Here is an 18,837-nt window from a genome sequence, read left to right as displayed (position 1 = left end):
TCAGAGGAAAAATGGCCACCAGATAAAAGCTGCTATTTGGTTTAGGAAAATGTGATGGTGATGGTGCTGGCAAGCGGAGGGGATATATGCAGTACAAATGATGCCAATTTGGAGGGGGGGATGTGCCCAACTGATATACACTGTAGGCAAATGTAGGCTTTACATGTCCTTTAATTGAGAAGGATCTGGGCATTTTGTGGCTAACAAATTGTGTAACTTGGCAGTGTCACTCAGTGGCTACTAAAGCAAATAAAGTGTCTTGCAAAAAAAGGGCATTAAATCGAAGGATCTAGATTTGCCTATTTGTAGGTCCCTGGTAAAGCAACACATTAAATATGTGGAACACTTTTGGGATCCAGTCCTTAACAGGGATAGTAGAGAAAAATGCAACTAAACGGGTAAAAGAAAGGAACAATTAAAATATAAGGAAAGACTATCAAGGTTGGGATTGCTTTCTCTGGAGAAAATATGCTTGTGAGGGGGACATGGTTACTTTTTACAAGTACATTACATTATAGAAAGATAACAGGGAATCTTTTTTTTTTTACATAAAAAACTATCCAAGAACCAGATGCCATGCCTTTAGACTTGAGGAACTGAACTGGTAGGACTACTAGAAATGTAGAAAACAACTACAGCAGGAATCAATGTGTTAAAACAGAGCATTTGCAGATGTTAAGTTACAGATAAAGTTTTACCTGTTGACAGTTGTGCCACTCAACAACCATGGGCTCCTCTAAGAAACTAAGTGAGAATGTGAAAATTAAGCTAATTGGTGGTTTCAAAGCAAGGGAAGAGTATAAGGATTTCCTCTGTCCCTAATGTCATAAAGACGTGGCAGTTAAGGTGTACTGTGGAAGTCAAGGCAAGATCTGGAAGAAGACAATCAGATAGAACTACTGGTATACAAGACAGAAAGGCACACCCATGTATGACTATAAAGGACCTGCAGGAAGGTTTGGTTGATACAGGAGTGGTATTGCACTGTTCTATGGTGGTGAGACATTGCCTGCACAAACATGATCTGGGTGGAAGAGTCATCAGGAGGAAGCCTTACCTGCAACCTCATCACAAATATCTGTCTGAGGTATGCAAAACAGCATCTAGACAATACAGAGAACTTTTGGAAACAAGTGGTGTGGGACTGATAAAGTAACTCCCTCTTCAGTACAAAATAAACTAAATATGCGATTGTCCCAAGCCAGATAGCCAAAAATACAGATAAAATCAAGATGCTAACTTGCCTTTATTCTTCTGCAGAATTTTCATTGCCATATCTCTTGATCTCCTCCCTCCCTGCCCACTCTCTTTTTAACCCTGCTGTTCACACAAGGATTGGACAGTTATGCATAAGATATAACTGTTATTTATTCTTAAATTGACATTTCTAAATCACTATGTCAAGGACACCTTTAACACAAGAGTACTATAGGTAGGGATGGCTGCCACAGGCACATTTTCCAAGGATGCTAGCCACTCTGTTTAGGAAATTGGGATAAATGGGAATCGTAGCCTAAGAATATTGAGGCTGTAGTCAAAAAAGTTGCTTCCCAATTGCCTAACCTTTAAGACACCCTTTTACCTTTAAGGAAGGACTTGCTGCTCCATAGGCAAAAAAAAAAGACTTTAAGGCAGAACAAATTACATCATGTAGTAGTAAGAGCTAAATTTCATGTTTAAAGTTACATGGGCTTGGTAGAAACATAATTGAATACTTGCTGCCCCAGTGGGACTCTTACCGGCGCTCTGCGCAAATGCTCTTGCCGCACTTTTAGACAATGCACATTCGATTAAATCTGCATGTTTCTTTTTATGATATTTTATGGTTTTACAGAATTCCATAAAAAATCTGGACACCATCTGGAGGGCCACCGATAGATTGTGCCTGGCGTCACTATTTCCTTTTGCATTCCTTTTTAATTGGTGTAAATTAAGGGTGCTGATTATTAAGCTGTGACATGACTGTTTAGTGATTTCTGATGACGTTTGAATTTGGTTGGTTTTGGGAATGAAAGTAATTGTAGGTTTCAACAAAGCACAGAATTCATTGGAAATAATAAAATAACATCTTTAGAATCAGGCTGCCTCAATCTGTGTTGTAATAGTCTGCGCAGTATGAAACACACACTATATCAATGCTGGACCCCAAATGGGGCCATTGTTAGGGTTTCTGAGAACATAATGTCTCTGGAGTATGTGAGGATAGAGACTCAAATCAGATACAGTCATTTTACTGGAGCAATTTTAGCAATTTATCTCTGATACCTGAACAGTCTAAGTGCATATTTTATAAAGACAATATGCAGACAGTATTTATTATGTCTAGGAAAGAGGCCCAAGCAAGGAGAGATAACATGCAACCAAATTTTTCAGAGGATTATAGCTATTAGGAAATGTTCGCATTTTGTAAACTTTGTTTGAATGGAGGTATTGAATGGAAACTTTTACCTGGTAAAATGCAAGCATAGTACAATTAGTTATATCTTTCAGTTAACTAGAATATTCATTAATTCATAAAAATTCAAATTCAATAATTCAAAAAGAATTATTAAGGGAACTTATTCTTTGCTTTCTTGATTCTTTAGTTTCTCTTAATTTTCCTTTGTTTTTTTCTTCATTTCATTTTTTGTTAACATTTCTTTATTCAGTTTCAGATAAAACAAATCTTTTTTCTTATTGACTGGTGCATAAGAGAAACTGTATGTAATGTCAATAAAAAGTTGATCATAAGGTACCGGGCCCTGTCCCCTTCTGCATTCAGTGTCTTAGCTCAACCCATCCTTCCTTTGGAGATCTTAGTCTGTCCATGAAACTCCCTCATTGGCACCAGTAAAACATACCAGCTACTGGCAACCAGATGCTAATTTACTAATTGTATTAGATGTAAAACAAAAAGAAATAGTCATGTCATAAAAATTAGCTCTGGCCCTACTTGATAAATATAATCAAGTAGCTTTAAAGGAAAACTATACCTCACACGATGTAAGTCTCTATAAAAATATATTGCATGAAACAGCTTATATATATATATATATATATATATATATACAGAAAAGAACAGAGCACACCCTAATAGTAATCAAATGCCCCAGGTGCTTGCAAAAACCATGTATATAGCAAGACAATGAGCCGCACACGCAGGGACTTTGTTAGAAAACAAAATTTTTTTTTAATGAAAACGATCCAACGTTTCGAGCACCAACTGTGCTCTTGTCTTGCTATATATATATATATATATATATATATATATATATATATATATATATATATATAGAAAATAGTCATCTGTGGCCAGCACACCCTTCAATGTTTCATCAAAAAAATTTTTATTGTAGATATATTGTTAAAACCAACGTTTCGGTCCTTGTTAGGACCTTTCTCAAGGATAAAAAAGGTCCTAACAAGGACCGAAACGTTGGTTTTAACAATATATCTACAATAAAAATTTTTTTGATGAAACATTGAAGGGTGTGCTGGCCACAGATGATTATTTTCTATGCATACATAATTTTGGCTAAGCACCCCGCATAATATTGAGCCTTGGAGTGCGAACACCATTTGGATTGAGATATATATATATATATATATATATATATATAAAACCCTGCTTTATCTAAATAAACCATTTTCATAAAAATATTATTTTTTAGTATATGTAACCCTAAATAGAAAATAGCCATTTTAAATATTAGGGCCGCCATATCAGCCAATGAATTTGCTCCCACACTTCTTCCTGTTAAAGTGTAAGCTGCATTATTTCCTGTCAGGTGATCTTTGAGGGAGAACACAGACCAATACAAAATGATAGCTCAAGTTAAAAGATGTAATAGGGAAATGTACTGTTATATATACTCCAGTAAGGTAAGATTATTTACAAGAGAACTTAATATGATATAAACTATTAGATGGTTAAGTATTCAGTCTGGGGGTATAGTATTCCTTTAATTATGGTTTATACAGACATAACTGTGCCAGGCCATACTATGGTGGCATGGTTTTCATGCCTTGCTTAAGAAATCAAAAGTTCAGCAGACACAAGAGTGATGCCCTGGCATAATTCCACCAACCATCTATGAAAGTATAGGTTTCCTTGTACAAACGAAATATCACATACCCAATAGGCATACAATAATAAATATTTCCAGTGAACGCTATCACCTCAGGGATGTTCCACTTGGCAAATAGATTCCATTGACTCCATACTCAGATAAACAGCAGCTATAATGGCTTAATTTATTATGGTGTAATTTTAGCTAGTGAAACAAGCTGGGGGTAACTCATAAGAAAGCATTTGTTTGTTTTATTTTTTTAAACAAAAAGCAAAACAATTGTTAAGTTACAGAGCAATTTACAAAATTTACAATTTTATTAAAAAAATAAGGGTTACCATACAGTATATAATGGGATATTTAATTAGCCCTGTTCTTAAGCGCTTATAGTTTAAAGGGCAGAAGAACAATGCACACACAAGGTTGATGGAAATAATGTATGATGATTCTTTACATCAACTAGGCCTTTTAAGTGTGTCTTTAGGGTAATTCAGCACTGCTCATTTGGGAGTGATAAGCACCCGTCACTTGCAGGCGATACACATTCAGAGAGAATGGGGGGAGATTTTCAACGACTTGACTCCCTCCCACGGAGCTATAAAATGCTTAGGCGCCAAATTGCTTGAAATAACCCTGTGTGTCATTGCACTTAGGGAGTGTTTGAGTGTGGGGGGCGTCCTATGGCAGGAGGCAGAAGTTCAAGAGAAACTGAGAGAATGATATAATGTTGTGAGAGGAGGTGAAGCAGAGCAAGAAAGAGTGGATTTTAATATCACATCCATGATGTACGGAGGAGAAGTATTATAAGTTCCAAACACTGGGATGCAGTACATGCAAACATGTTGGTGATATATAAATAAAGAATAGTAAGAAGTGAAAAACCTGCCCAGAGCAGCTTACAATATAAATCACTGATGGGAAATATACAGGGCTGAAAGATTAGATAGCAATCGTGTTTGTAATATTGTTGGAGGAGATAAAGCAGTCTGTTATGGGATGTGTTATCCACTCAGAAATGTAGCATGTTTCAGCCTACTATGTATAAAAATGCATCTGTCCAAGCAGTGTCAGACTGAGATGGCAGGGGCCCACCAGAAAACCCTGGACAATGGGCCCACACTCAAAACTTTAATTCCTCCTCTCCTCCCTCAAACTCTTTATTATCCTTATCTATTTTCTCTACATACTATAATCTGTTCTTCCATCTATCAAGCTTCCTTGTTCCCATACAGAAATAGGAAATGACCATGAAATAGGCTAAATAGTTTAGAAGCAAGAGGGCCCACTGACACCTGGGCCCACCGGGAGTTTTCCTGGTATCCTGGTGGTCCAGTCCGACACTGTGTCCAAGAAAACAAACATTGCTAGAAATACCAGAATAAAGAAATGTCCTTTCCATACACAAAAATGCAGAAAAGCTATGTAGGAATTTTAGTGCCCTAGATGCCTATTTACATATATGCCACAACTGCTTAAAGGGGTTGTTCACCTTTATGTTATAAAATATCCTATCTTTAGCGACTTTTCAATTGGTCTTTATTATTTATTTTTTTTTTATAGTTTTTTTAATTATTTGACTTCATATTTGCAGTTTTCAAATGGGGGTCACAGACCACTCCAGCTAAAAGTCTATTGCTCTGTAAGGCTACAATTTGTTCAATATTTATTTATTTAGACCCTTTCCTATTCATATTCCAGTCTCTCATTCAAACCACTGCCTGGTTGCAAGGGTAAGTAAGACCCTAGCAACTAGACAGCTGCTGAAATACCAACCACTGCCTGGTTGCTAAGGTAAATGAGACCCTGCCAACTAAATAACTGCTGAAACACCAACCTGCTAAACAAAAAGCTAAATAAGTGAAAAACCACAAAAAATTAAACATGAAGACCAATTGGAAAAAGTCTCATATCAATGTCTTCATCATACTAAATGTTAATTTACAGCTGAACTACCCCTTTAAACAGGTCCATGTGGATGGCAAATATGTCTGCATACTTGCATGCAGATAGCAGTGGGCAGTTTCTGTTGGTCCATGACGGTGAATAGGTATCAGTCATTACTTTACATCTTTATGTACTCCACACTGATATTTCCCCCTTGGAGGTTCAGCTGTTTGTGTTGTCAAGTGCATTAAAACATTATCAGGAATCTAGCTATGCTTTTTTATTTCTACAAACACAGGTGTGGCAATGCTCTCTCTTCTACTTTTCTTACTCCACCGATTATATGGTATGCTTGAATTGCTTGAATCATCTATATTTTAGCATACAGTGCAATGATACTTAAGAGGTAAGAGATCTTGGTGTATGTGTGTGGGGGTGGACTTCCCACCCATAGACATACAAAGAGCTCAGGCAACAAAATACTTTAAATTGCCTTTTGTGCCCAAAGGTATAAAGTGGACAAATCATACATTTGTTGATCATTGTCTCCAAGAAAGTATATCAAGACATGTTCTGTTTCAACCTGCTGTGCTTAGTGATAGTTTCCTTAGATTTGGGCCAGGATCAATACAGAACACTACTCACTGTTAACAGATCTCCACAGACAGCTTAACTCCACTGGACTGACACGAGTATGCAGATCTTGACAAGTTTCCTAAAACTGTGAAAAATCTTCCATACATAGACCAATCCTGGTATATCAGTCTTAATGTTGTCTATATCATCTGCTGAGGCATCAGGATAAAGGGAGTCTTCCATAGGCATCAGTAGTACCAGTTCAGTAACAGGTCTGAAGAAAATCCAGAAAGTGTCACCTTTAGTTACCTTTACTTCTACCTTGGCCGTCATCACTGGTTGTAGTCTTTGTAACAAGTCCTATTGCAATTTGTTCTTAAGAACATGTAAACACCTCTTTTCGCCAGTGGTTCAAGAGCACATTGGAAAGACGTTGGATGTGTTTCTATTCACGTCCATAGAGTCTGCTATAAATAAAGTCTCCTGGAGGAACTGGAACCATAACATAACAATATCTTCTTGGAGGAAGTCTGGTACTGATAGCAATGTTGTTTTACTGAGATAGGTGGCAGATGTTGATCTGGTGGCAAGGTCTGCTGGGTTAAGATCAGTAGAGATGTGGTGCCATGACAAGGGGATGTTCCAGTCAGTGACTTCAGATGTCTGAGCAGTATTTTTCCTTGGATGGTTACTGAGTCCACACATCTGAGTGGGTTATATAAGCTATTCACAACTGATTGAACTCCTCGCTTAGTGAAAGGCTTGTTGCAAGTTTACACCTGAAACATAAATGCATCTTTCTGGATATCCCAAAGCAGTCCAAGGCTACACTGCACAGGAGGGGTTTCAGTCCCTATGTCAAGATTCTTTAAAGCGTAATCCTCTGAACTAAATGCCTTTATCACCTTGCTGCTATTAGAGATAATCTTATGAAGTCTTAGGTTGGCTACTGACAACAGTTCTTGTATTATTGAGAGGAGATCAATTGCCTCTTTATCAGTAGGTAAGGATTTTAGTCCATCATCTACATAGAAGTTCCTCTCAACAAACTGGCACGCGTTAATTTCACCTTCTTGGGCATTCCTTCTCAACCCAGGTATTGCTAAGGCAGGAGAAAGGCCATTTCCAAAGACATGTACCCTCATGCAGTAGTCTGTCACCTCATCATTGAGGTCATTGTTACAAGTGCCATAGGAAGTTCCGGTTATCCTCACGGACAATGAAACAGGGAAACATCTGCTGAATGTCTGCCATTACTGCCACAAGTTCCTTTCTAAAATGGATTAGAACCCCTATGAGGCTTTTATTCAAGTTGGGCCCAGTGAGAAGAATATTGTTTAATGAAACCCTGTATACTGGGCACTCTAGTCAAATACTACCCTTATCTGACCTGGTTTCTGAGGGTGGTAGAAACCAAAGGATGGAAAGAACCAGCATTCTTCTCCTTCCCTTAATGGTGGTGCAGGTTCAGCATGGTTGTTGACAAACATCTTTTGCATGAAGGCAAAGTAATGTTCTCTCATTTCTGGTTTCCTGTTTAAGGTGTGGAAATTCTGGAGTTGGTTTGTTGTCTGTTAGGCAAATGTTGCCTTGGGGTGCGAAAGGGCAAAGGTGCCACCCAGCTTTTGGAGTTATCTTTGTCTATCATTTTGAGGACTTTTTTATCTTCTATTGTGGGAATTCACACCACTCTGTGTGATGTGCTGCACTCTGAGGTGCTGGCAAGTCTTTCCTTTACACAATAATGATGAGGACATGGTTCAAAATAAGTACTGCGTCCATTTGGGGAGTATGTGAGTTTTGTAAGGAGAAATATTGATGGGTTTCTTTTTCCTATATATACAAAAATTTCCTATGATGACCCATCCCAGGTCGAGCCATGATTCCTTGGGGAGAAGTGTTGGAAGATAGTACTGAGAAGGGTTGTAGATGAAGGGCAGACACATGTTTGTTGCTGTTGCACTCTATAATTTAATAATAGCTGTGCAGTCCTTGGCTAGATGTTCCACAGAAGTGCAGCACTTGTAACAAATGCCAAATTTCTTTAAAAGTTCTTTGTGTTCCTGAAGGAGTTTTGCTCTAAAGCCACAACACTTTTTAAGTGGATGAGGCATTGCCGATTTGGGTTTTAAATTTTCTCACCGTAGTTGCCCTTTATGTAGAGTGTAGCAGCAGACGAAATATCTGCTCTGTCAACAAACTTTGAAAGAGCAGAGCTGGTGAGTTTGCGACGAGTCAAGAACTTGGCAATGTCTGTAATTTCAGTTCTTTCAGGCTTTGGACAAGGAGCTGCTGACTGAGGAAAGTCAGTGGTGAAGCAGAGATGTTCAGGAACAGGTTTAGAGTCCATTACCATAGTGGGTTGTGGATCTCCAACAGCGTTGTAAGCAGAAGGTAGATGACTGTGTGACACTGTCTCAAGTAGTATGTCAATACCTTGAATTCTAGATTGTTGAAGCCCAGGTATTGAGGTAGAAGGAGCAGAATATGAATTATATTGATTGGAGCTGTGAAACATGCCATACCTATAAGTGACCGCTTTGAGGAATAGTTTGTGTGGTCTGATATATTAGAAGCAGCTGAGTGCCTGCTATTTTGGCTCAAGACATAGTCCTTGATGCGCTTAAAGGAGTCTTCTGTACCTGTCAGACTGACATTGTCTCTATGACTCTCTTTAGCAGCTTGTTCTAAAACTCTCAGTCTTGCTATTGCTGCTGCCTGTTCATGTTCTTTTTGCAGGATCTCCATCTCTAAAGAGCAGCTTCCGCTTCCATGTCTGCCCTCTGACAAGCAGTCTCCGCTTTAAAGGAGAAGGAAAGACTAAGTCACTTGGGGGTGCCAAAATGTTAGGCACCCCCAAGTGACTTAGATCGCTTACCTTGTACCCCGGGCTGGTGCCCCTGTTAGGAGAAAACAGCACCAGCCCAGGGTAATTGTAGTGAGCGCTTCCTTCGTCCTTTTTCTTCTGCCGGCGAAATCCGTGGGCTGGCGCATGCGCAGTAGAGTAAAAAGCCAACTTTCTTGTTCGGCTTTTCACTCTACTGCGCATGCGCGCGCAAGCGAATAGGAAGTAGGAAGCGCTCGCTGCAACCCCGGGCTGGTGCTGTTCTCTACGTACAGGGACACCAGCCCGGGGTAAAAGGTAAGCGATCTAAGTCACTTGGGGGTGCCTAACATTTTGGCACCCCCAAGTGACTTAGCCTTTCCTTCTCCTTCAAGGAGACTTAGCAAAGTTGGCCTCTATTTTAGCAGTCTCTATATAAGCGCAAGTCTTCAGTAGTTGCTCACTAAGGGGCTGATTTACTAAGACACGATTTCGAATCCGAATTGGAAAAATTCCAATTGGAAACGAACATTTTGCGACTTTTTCGTATTTTTTGCGATTTTTTTCGGCGTCTTTACGATTTTTGCGTAAAAACGCGAGTTTTTCGGCGTCTTTACGATTTTTGAGTAAAAACGCGAGTTTTTCGTAGCCATTACGAAAGTTGCGCAAAGTCGCGATTTTTTCGTAGCGTTAACACTTCGCGAAAAAATCGCGACTTTGCGCAACTTTCGTAATGGCTACGAAAAACTCGCGTTTTTACTCAAAAATTGTAAAGACGCCGAAAAACTCGCGTTTTTACGCAAAAATCGTAAAGACGCCGAAAAAATCGCAAAAAATACGAAAAAGTCGTAAAGACGCCGAAAAAATCGCAAAATTACCGATCACTATGAAAAAAACGCAATCAGACACATTCGGCCCGTTCGTGGGTTAGTAAATGTGCCCCTTTGTGTAGAATACCTTGAATGTGAAGATCTGGAAGACCATTTATTGTCTAGTAGGTGCGGAAACATGATGTGTGATTTTTTTCTTGAGCTTTTGCTTTAGTCTCTTGTACTAGGCTGATCCTTTGCTGATTCAGCCAATTTAATCTATTTAATTCTTCCAGAGACTCTCCTGTGTTGCTGCTTTTTAGGACAGATGAATATTTAATATTCACTCTGAAATAATTTTCAAAGGCAGTATTAAAGCATTTGCAGTACTTGCTGGTCAGGTTCACTAACAACAGACATGCAATATACTGTTTTGTTCCATATCTCAGTGAGATTATTTGAGAGTTGCTCTTTAGTAGCTTCAAAGTTTTCTTTTACTTTAGTTGTTGGTTTGATCTTTCTTTTGGATCGGACACTTTGCCCTGGCAAAATGGTGCTGTTCTGCACATGAGTGAGCTCTGGTTCTTGACACACATTTTCTGAAATATATGTAACAGAAGCCATAGATTGAGACATATCAGAGCCTGTGCTGCTTGCAGGGTATACAGAGCAATGTATGTGTGGCACACAGCTAAGAGCAGGAGAGAGGCAGGTGCTGAGCAGGTAGGCAGAATACAGAAAGTCACATAACAAGACATCTTGATTATGGCCATGGATGATAGACAAAGCATTGAAACAAATGTTTTATCCACCTAGTAAATTAGTGCTGGTCCTCATCTTGCACTGTTATAAAAATGTGTAGCATAAAAATAATGTACTGTATATATATTTGTTTTGGGTAGATGAGACTGCCCACCAGGTGGGCATCAGTTTGCTTAGTGGAGCCTTGGTGGTGTTTGAGTAAATATTTTATAGCAGAGTCTCATGAATATTGTATGCAATTGTATAGCTTTTCACAAACTTCCATTTCAACTGCCTGCCATGTCAGTGCTGCTTTTTAAATATTTTAAAATGACCCTTGTGCAAAAAAATTGCTTCTAGCAGTATTTTAATCTGGTATTATAAGGACATAAATCAGCACAATGCAACTTGAGAGTGCCGACTGATGATGGACATAGCAGCTTCCTATGCTCTAAAGCTGCTGAAATATTTCACTTAATGTTGTGGACATATGCACTAACAAGTTTTTTTCTGAGCAACACAAAGTAAGAAAGTTAACATTAGGCTCTGTTAAGAGGGTCAGTAAATGGAAAGTTTGCCCAACTTGCTCCCTTGCAAAAAAAAAATGTTCTTCGAACAATCACTGAAAAAAATGATTTTGATTACAAAAATGTGGAGGTTTCATTTAAAAAAACAAACAAAAAACCATTTATATAATATGGGGGTTATGTAATAAAAAGCATTAAGTTTGCCCAGGAGCAGTAACCAATCTCAACCAATCCGTAGGAAGCATTTACTGGTCACCTGGTTGCCATTGGTTACTGCTCCTGGGCAAACTTGGTGCCTTTTATCACATATGGGGCTATAAGTAGCATAAATATCCTTATAAGGTTTGAAAACATTGAACAGGGATCTATTATTTGATAACATTTTATCATGTGATCGTATACAAAAAAAATGCAGTCTGCAATCTCTGGCTTAATCTTCTATTTCTTTTCTCTGCAAACCAGTCTTCAAAACCTACCAATAGCACATGTTTTTGCACATTAATAAGAAGCAATGTTGAATCAGTAAATGGATGGGAATGTCTAAAAGGGTGCTTGGATATTTACAGTTATCTAGAAAACATGTGCTGCTTATAGGTCTGAAATGACATGATCTACATCCTAATTTCACAACCAGTGGTATACACCTGGGGTGCCTATGGCAAAGCACAGCATTGCTCAGTTTAGTAAATTGCCATTGTTTCTGTATTTTTATAAATACATTTGAATAAAAAAGAATAGTATTGGGAACTATTGCCTACCTTCATTCTGTGTGTGTCACGCTGTCATCAACTTTTTAACTATGTAACAAACAGTTCAAGTTTTAGCTGCCGTTAGGTTTGGGATGGAACTACTTTGGATTTAAAAAGTTGGCTTGGTGTTGGCTGGTACCAGTTCCAGACTACATGACCACACAATATAAGTGCTAGGCGATGAAGTAGGTTTCTTGTTTTGCAAGAGTCTGGAGCCCATATCTGAAATACTTTATTGGACCTAAGACAGCCCCCACACACTGCCTATTTTTCTGTCCTTTTTTCCATGTTATCGACAACTGGGCTAAACATTATTATGTTTTAATGTGGAATAATATGTAACCTTATTTTGGCTAGTATCAAGCAATGTCCAGCTAGATGGTAGAGAGCATGGTTACACATGACTCTAATGCTCCTAGAACATGCTCTCACAAATAGCTTATCTGCACATTGTCTTACCCTCATTTACAGGGTCCTTGCTTCACGACTTTTATCTCTAGAGCCGTGGCTTTCCTCTTGGCTAGATGCGTCTGAGCTTAGTTGGTCCAGGCTCCCTGGAACACAACCTTCTGAAGGAAAGAATTAGTGCCCACCTCCTGCCTGACACTATATTACAGTGTGCAGGAAGTTGCCACCCCTTCTAAGGGCCTATAACTTCACATATCTAAATAGCAAAATTGGCAACATGTATTTCTAAATAGTAACAGCAACTAGGAAGTGGTAGGGAATAAGGCCATACAGATTGTTAACCCAATGGGTCCCTACAAATATGTGAATCGTTTGGTTCATTTCAGAGGAAATGGACATTATATAATTAGATTAAAAACACAAATTAGTGATTGCTGACCTTAGCTGATGGTATTTCAAGGACTCTTCTATGAACAGAAGCACATTACTTTTGCTGCTGGCATTTAGGGAATTACCAATTACCACTTAATATTTAGGACTTCCTTCCTCAATAGTAATAAATGTATGAATGAATGGTGCAATTATTAGACCAGACCCACCTGTGCCAGCGACAAAACCACCTGTCATGATGCTAGCATTTCCTAAATACCTGCATTGTTAGAAAATTATCAGGACCAGTTTTAAAAACATATGGACAAGATTTTTTAGATATGAAAAAATCACAGTAGAATAATGGTGAGTTTGGCCAAATGATGTTTTGAGGTATTACAATGTTCTAGCTGGTGAGGAGCAGTGTTTTTGCTGTTTGGACACCATGTGACCTGGATTGGAGGCTTTGCCAAGATCTGTGCCCAAAATAAATGACCAATATTACTGTTGGTTTCCTAGTGTGTTGGATGTTGTTCTGCATGAAGATTCATCTATTTCCATGTAGATGACATACTAAATGTTCACAGACCAATATCAGAATTATGATCCTCACACAGAGCAGTCCATGGAGCCCACATGGAGTTAGGGGACTGTTTGACTCCAGTTGTACATTTCTGTTGCAGTGAAAATCACAGAGATGTCATGGCGCATATTCTATATCTAGAAACTATGAATTTGAAGCCTGAAACAACACTGTGACAGATGAAAAATAAAACATTCTAGAAAAATGCACCACCTGAAAGTATCAAAGCTGTTCCATGTCTGAATTGACCCAAGCTGGCAAAGAGTTAGTCATATCCATCTCACGTAAACAGATTGATTCACTCACTATCTTATCAGCAGTTATGGCATAGATTGACAAATAGAGCAGCCTCTGGGGGAAAAAATCCTTAGTCTGCAAAGTATTAAATATAGAGAAGGCTGCAAAAACCTATAATGCTGTCATAGCTATCCAGGTGGGGGCCCAGGCAGGGCCAACAGAGCAGTAGTTATAGGGGGAAAGATTGTGGAAAGATAAATATTATACAACTGCAGCTTCTGCCGTTGCAGAGATAGTAGCACATGAGCACCTAAAGCATCAAGAAGAAGAATAACACACCACCCCCTCTAGTACCAAAAATAATAGCACATCAGTGCCTGTGATAGAAGGACAGCAGCAGATAAAATAGCAGTGGGTATAAAAGCTTCTGGGACTGGATTGTGGTTGATGTACAAGGCTATTGGGGCTTGCTGGTAGATATAGTGCAACAGGGCTAGAATTTCTGCTTTATACATAAGCAGTCCTCATAGAGTCTGTTTGACTTGAGTGATGCCACTGCCATGGTAGCCCTGTGTTATTTCTACCTGAAAATATAGGTATTTTTTTCTTCTAAACAGTCCTTCTTCTTGTGGTTCTTGTACTGAATCTGATAAACTTTAGCCAGTATCCTTGATTTTGGAAACTCAGATCCTGCACTGGGAAGTGTTTACAATTAAATGAATGGTGGCCTTTTGTGATCTATTTCAGGAGTGAGATTTGCAAACCATCTGCGGGATGTTAGAATGTGTAGAACTCTGCAGCCCTGTTATTATTGCCGTACACAAGAGGATGGGGTTAATGTAAGATTCAGATGTGTAAAAGCCAGGGAGATGGCTGGGGGATTTCCCTTTTGCTAAAAGACAATTTAATCTTGCATTTGGCCAACAGAGGCTTGTTAGTACTGAAGCACTTGGCAGAGATTTGGTTTCCATTGTGGCTTAACATCGTCAACAAACCAGCAAATGGCAGATGATTTTAGACAAGGAAAGCCCAAGGGTTCAGTTTAGCTCAGGAATTACTTTCTATCACGGTAACATTAGCCACAAGCAGTTATGTAGGATTTTATTGGCACAGATATGAGTGTTGTGGTTAATGTTCTACACTGAGGTACACAGGGAAATTTTAATAACATTAAGGCGTTTTATGATTATGGGTAATTTTATCACTGCATTGGCCATTTCACTGTTGGTTTTAAATCAGTATTGAATATGACGTAGTTGGACATACAACAATATTGTTTCTTCAACAAGAACTGATCTTAATAAGAACAGGCTTGCTATCAAATGATTGTTGCATGTACAGTAAATGGTCACTGCCTTGTTTCTGAGCTCTAATCACCCGACCCGTAAGTGAACCAACAGGGTCCGGTCCATTACCATCAATTATGGAGAAATTCCAAAGGTTTTTTTGAGGTGGAAATGACAAAGGGGCGGCAAAATTTTTTGCAGGACATTTCTTTGCTCAGCTTTAACATCTTACTTTACATTATGTAGCACTCTATAGAGATTATACATCATTCGCATCAGTCCCTGCCCAATGAAGCTTTCAATCTAAAGTCACATTCACAAATCAACCTGTATGTATGTGTGGGAGGAAAGTGACACTGACATACACAGACAGAGAAAGAAAGAAAGAAGTTAGTGCTCCGGTTTTGATTGAAGTTAAATTAATGACTCCAGCGCTGCAAGGCAGACGTTCTACTGTGCTACTGTGACACAGAGAAATGTTTAAAGGAGAACTATACCCTCAAACGATGTAGGTCTCTATTAAAATATATTGCAAAAACAGTTTATATATAAAGCTCTGCTTAATCTAAATAATCATTTTTATAAAAATATACTTTTTTCAGTAGTATGTGCCATTGGGTAATCCTAAATAGGAAATTGCCATTAAATGCTAAGGGCCGCTCACTTCATATGATCATGGATCATATAATTCACGGTGCACACAAACCAAGGTCACACCTAGACCTTGGACCAGTGCTTTTGGCTGCTGAAAAGTGTACCAGAGTGCTGCTCTGCCATCTTTCAAGGTGCCTCTGGGATCCTTTGTGCTGTCTGGATAGCATGCATGCACAGTAGGGTGAAATTAGCAACTTTAAATTTACTGAGCATATGCGGTGTCTAGGACACCTGAAGAGGATTATTGGGGTATTGGCGGTGGTGTGCAGCAGGGATACAACCCTGGGTGATCTAAGGTAAACGATAATGTTCATTGGGAGAGTGTCTAACACATTGGCACCCCCAGTCAGTTTCTCTTTACTTGTCCTTTAATAAGCCACTTAATATGATATGTTAAGTATTCATTCTGGGGGTATAGTTTTCGTTTAAATATTTTTTAAATAACAGATGGATAGTTTATAACCCCATTTGCAAACAGTAGACAACATATCAAATGCTGAATGTTAATTATTGTTTTCTGAAAAAATATATACTTATTTGGGAACTGATGAGACTGATGAGACCAATAGCTGTAGGTATTAAAGTGAAATGTTTTTTTGAAATGCATTGCTGGCATCAAATTCTAAATACACATTTAATTATCAGAAAACAATAACATTTCTCAGTTTTCAACATTTGATATGGGGTTTAATGATTTGCAAATCGTTGCATTCTGTTGTATCATTAAAGCTGGCTTGGGGCGTTTTCCTACAAGTGTGAGTATAAGGACTATGGCTGTTCCCCGTGTTCCATTAACCCATGCACAAAAGAAGAAAGAACACAAGTAGGCAGTACTCAAATATTGGCCATGCCCCTTTAGTGTACAATATAAATAGCTGATGTTACTCTATAATAAGCAGTTTATATAAAGAGTTCCATTGAAGTCATTCAGTTTATTGGGGGTCAGTGGAGTTTGCCCTAAGTAAAACCCTTCCCACCTACCTGCCCCTGCTCTGCGCTGTCATAGCTTGATATGGAAGTTACGCAAATTTTCACATTAGTTACCTTAAATGCGTAAGTTTAGGGGCCCCAATGATATTGCTGTGAGGCCCAATAACTAGTAGTCATTAGTAGTTCATAAAAAGAGAAAAACACACAACAGTACAACTGCACAACAGTACCCCCTCTCCCCCCCTGATGGCAGCCCTGTACACCATTGAGCAATAAGGGTGCCTTTCCCTTTAGTCCTACTCTGTATGCAGAGTAATACAGTATGTTTTTCTATTGTAGAGTGCTGCTGAATATGTTGATTCTATATAAATACTTTATAATAATTAGGATATGAGAATTAATACAAGGATAATAAATGTTGCAAAACAGTCCTTAACACAGAGCAGTATGTGCTTTAGCTGTAGTTTTCCCTGACGTAGGAGATCCTTTGAAAGAGACAGTTCAAAGAAACAGTGTGGCCTTTACCCACATGTTAAATGGATTTCTGTGAAAAGCAATGCAAACTGTTTGGATTAACAGAAGCAGAGCGAATCTTACTGAAATGTTAGACATCTGCATGTCAGACCTGTCAGAACATATTCACACTTCTAGCATACCAGAGATATGGGGGCGTCCCTGGGACTGCATGTGCACTCAGAGTAGTCTCTTATTATGGGGATGTTCAGGGTGGGCGAGCATACTGAGCTGCACAATGAATCTATGTTATTGCTATAAATGACTGATAACACAGCAGGTCAGAGACAATAGTTTCCAGCACTGTTGTCTTTATAAAGAGTGAAACGAAGGGTGTGAGCTATATTGGTGTGTTACAGGAAGGAAGCTCCTTTCCTACCATTTTTCTGCATGACTTTCACTGACATGATAGAGCTGGGAACATTCATTTTGGCCAAAAGCCCAAAGTAAGCATGCAGTACTTCAGTCAAGTGGAACCTAAACGGTACTGCCCAGGGGACACATCAAATGAAATGTTTTGCCTTCGTTCCTGTGAAGCACAAATTTTAACATCTAAAAAAAAAGGTTAATAAAACAAAGCTTCATATCAGTTATTACTGTTTTGGATACCAAAATAATGTTATTATTGCCTAGAAAAAATAACATACCATATTACCATAGCTTTCAAGTCTTGTTTGTTCCATGTGGGGAGAATGACAAAACCTGAAGCAGCAGACTAAAAGCCTTTTGGAAACTACAGGTATAGGACCCATTATCCAGAATGCTCGGGACCAAGGTATTCTGGATAAGGGGTCTCTCCGCATTTTGGATCTCCATACCATAAATCTACTAAAATATCAGTAAAACTTTAATAAACCCAATAGGATTGTTTTGCATCCAATAAGGATTAATTATTTCTTTGTTGGGATCAAATAAAAAGTACTGTTTTATGAATACAGTACTAAAAATTGTGAATTATTTGATTATAATGGAGTCTATGGGAGACGGGCTTTCTGTAATTCGGAGCTTTCTCAAAAATTGGTTTCCAGATAACGGATCCTGTACCTGTACTTCAAGGCAAATGTACATCTGGGCAGCAACCATTCAGTGACTAGATTTTTTTTTTTTTGACTGCCGAAAGATATTATGGGTCATTTGTGACCCTGGGGGGTACAAGAGTGTGCCACTTACTGCTCATTTGGGAAGCAAAATCCAGCGAAGAGAGAAGCACCAGGAGGCAGAGCCCCAATGTGGGCTGCACCCTCTGCCACTGAATAACTAGCACCTTTTGAATGACGTGCAAGCTAGGGGTGCACTTTGCACAAATGCTTGGGGCATTGGAAATAAGCCCTAGGGGGCTGATTTACTTACCCACGAACGGGTCGAATGGAGTCCGATTGCGTTTTTTTCGTATTGATCGGTATTTTGCGATTTTTTCGTATGTTTTGCGATTTTTTCGGATTCTTTACGAATTTTTCGTTACCAATACGATTTTTGCGTAAAAACGCGAGTTTTCGTATCCATTACAAAAGTTGCGGTAAAAGTTGCGCATTTTTCGTAGCGTTAAAACTTACGCGAAAAGTTGCGCATTTTTCGTAGCGTTAAGTTTTAACGCTACGAAAAATGCGCAACTTTTCGCGTAAGTTTTAACGCTATGAAAAATGCGCAACTTTTTACGCAACTTTCGTAATGGATACGAAAAACTCGCGTTTTTATGCA

At 38.8% G+C, this 18,837-nt stretch overlaps 1 protein-coding gene across 1 annotated transcript in view; it reads left to right on the top strand.

Moving 5' to 3' along the window:
* The window catches only part of spata5 (spermatogenesis associated 5), a 231,069-nt gene that overhangs the window by 166,425 nt on the left and 45,807 nt on the right, over positions 1 to 18,837 (top strand). The window lies entirely within an intron of this gene.

This window comes from Xenopus tropicalis, chromosome 1 (genome assembly GCF_000004195.4).
Source record: "Xenopus tropicalis strain Nigerian chromosome 1, UCB_Xtro_10.0, whole genome shotgun sequence".
Taxonomy (NCBI): domain Eukaryota; kingdom Metazoa; phylum Chordata; class Amphibia; order Anura; family Pipidae; genus Xenopus; species Xenopus tropicalis.
The sequence above is the reverse complement of the archived record's forward strand: the minus strand, read 5'-3'. Positions and strand labels throughout refer to the sequence as shown.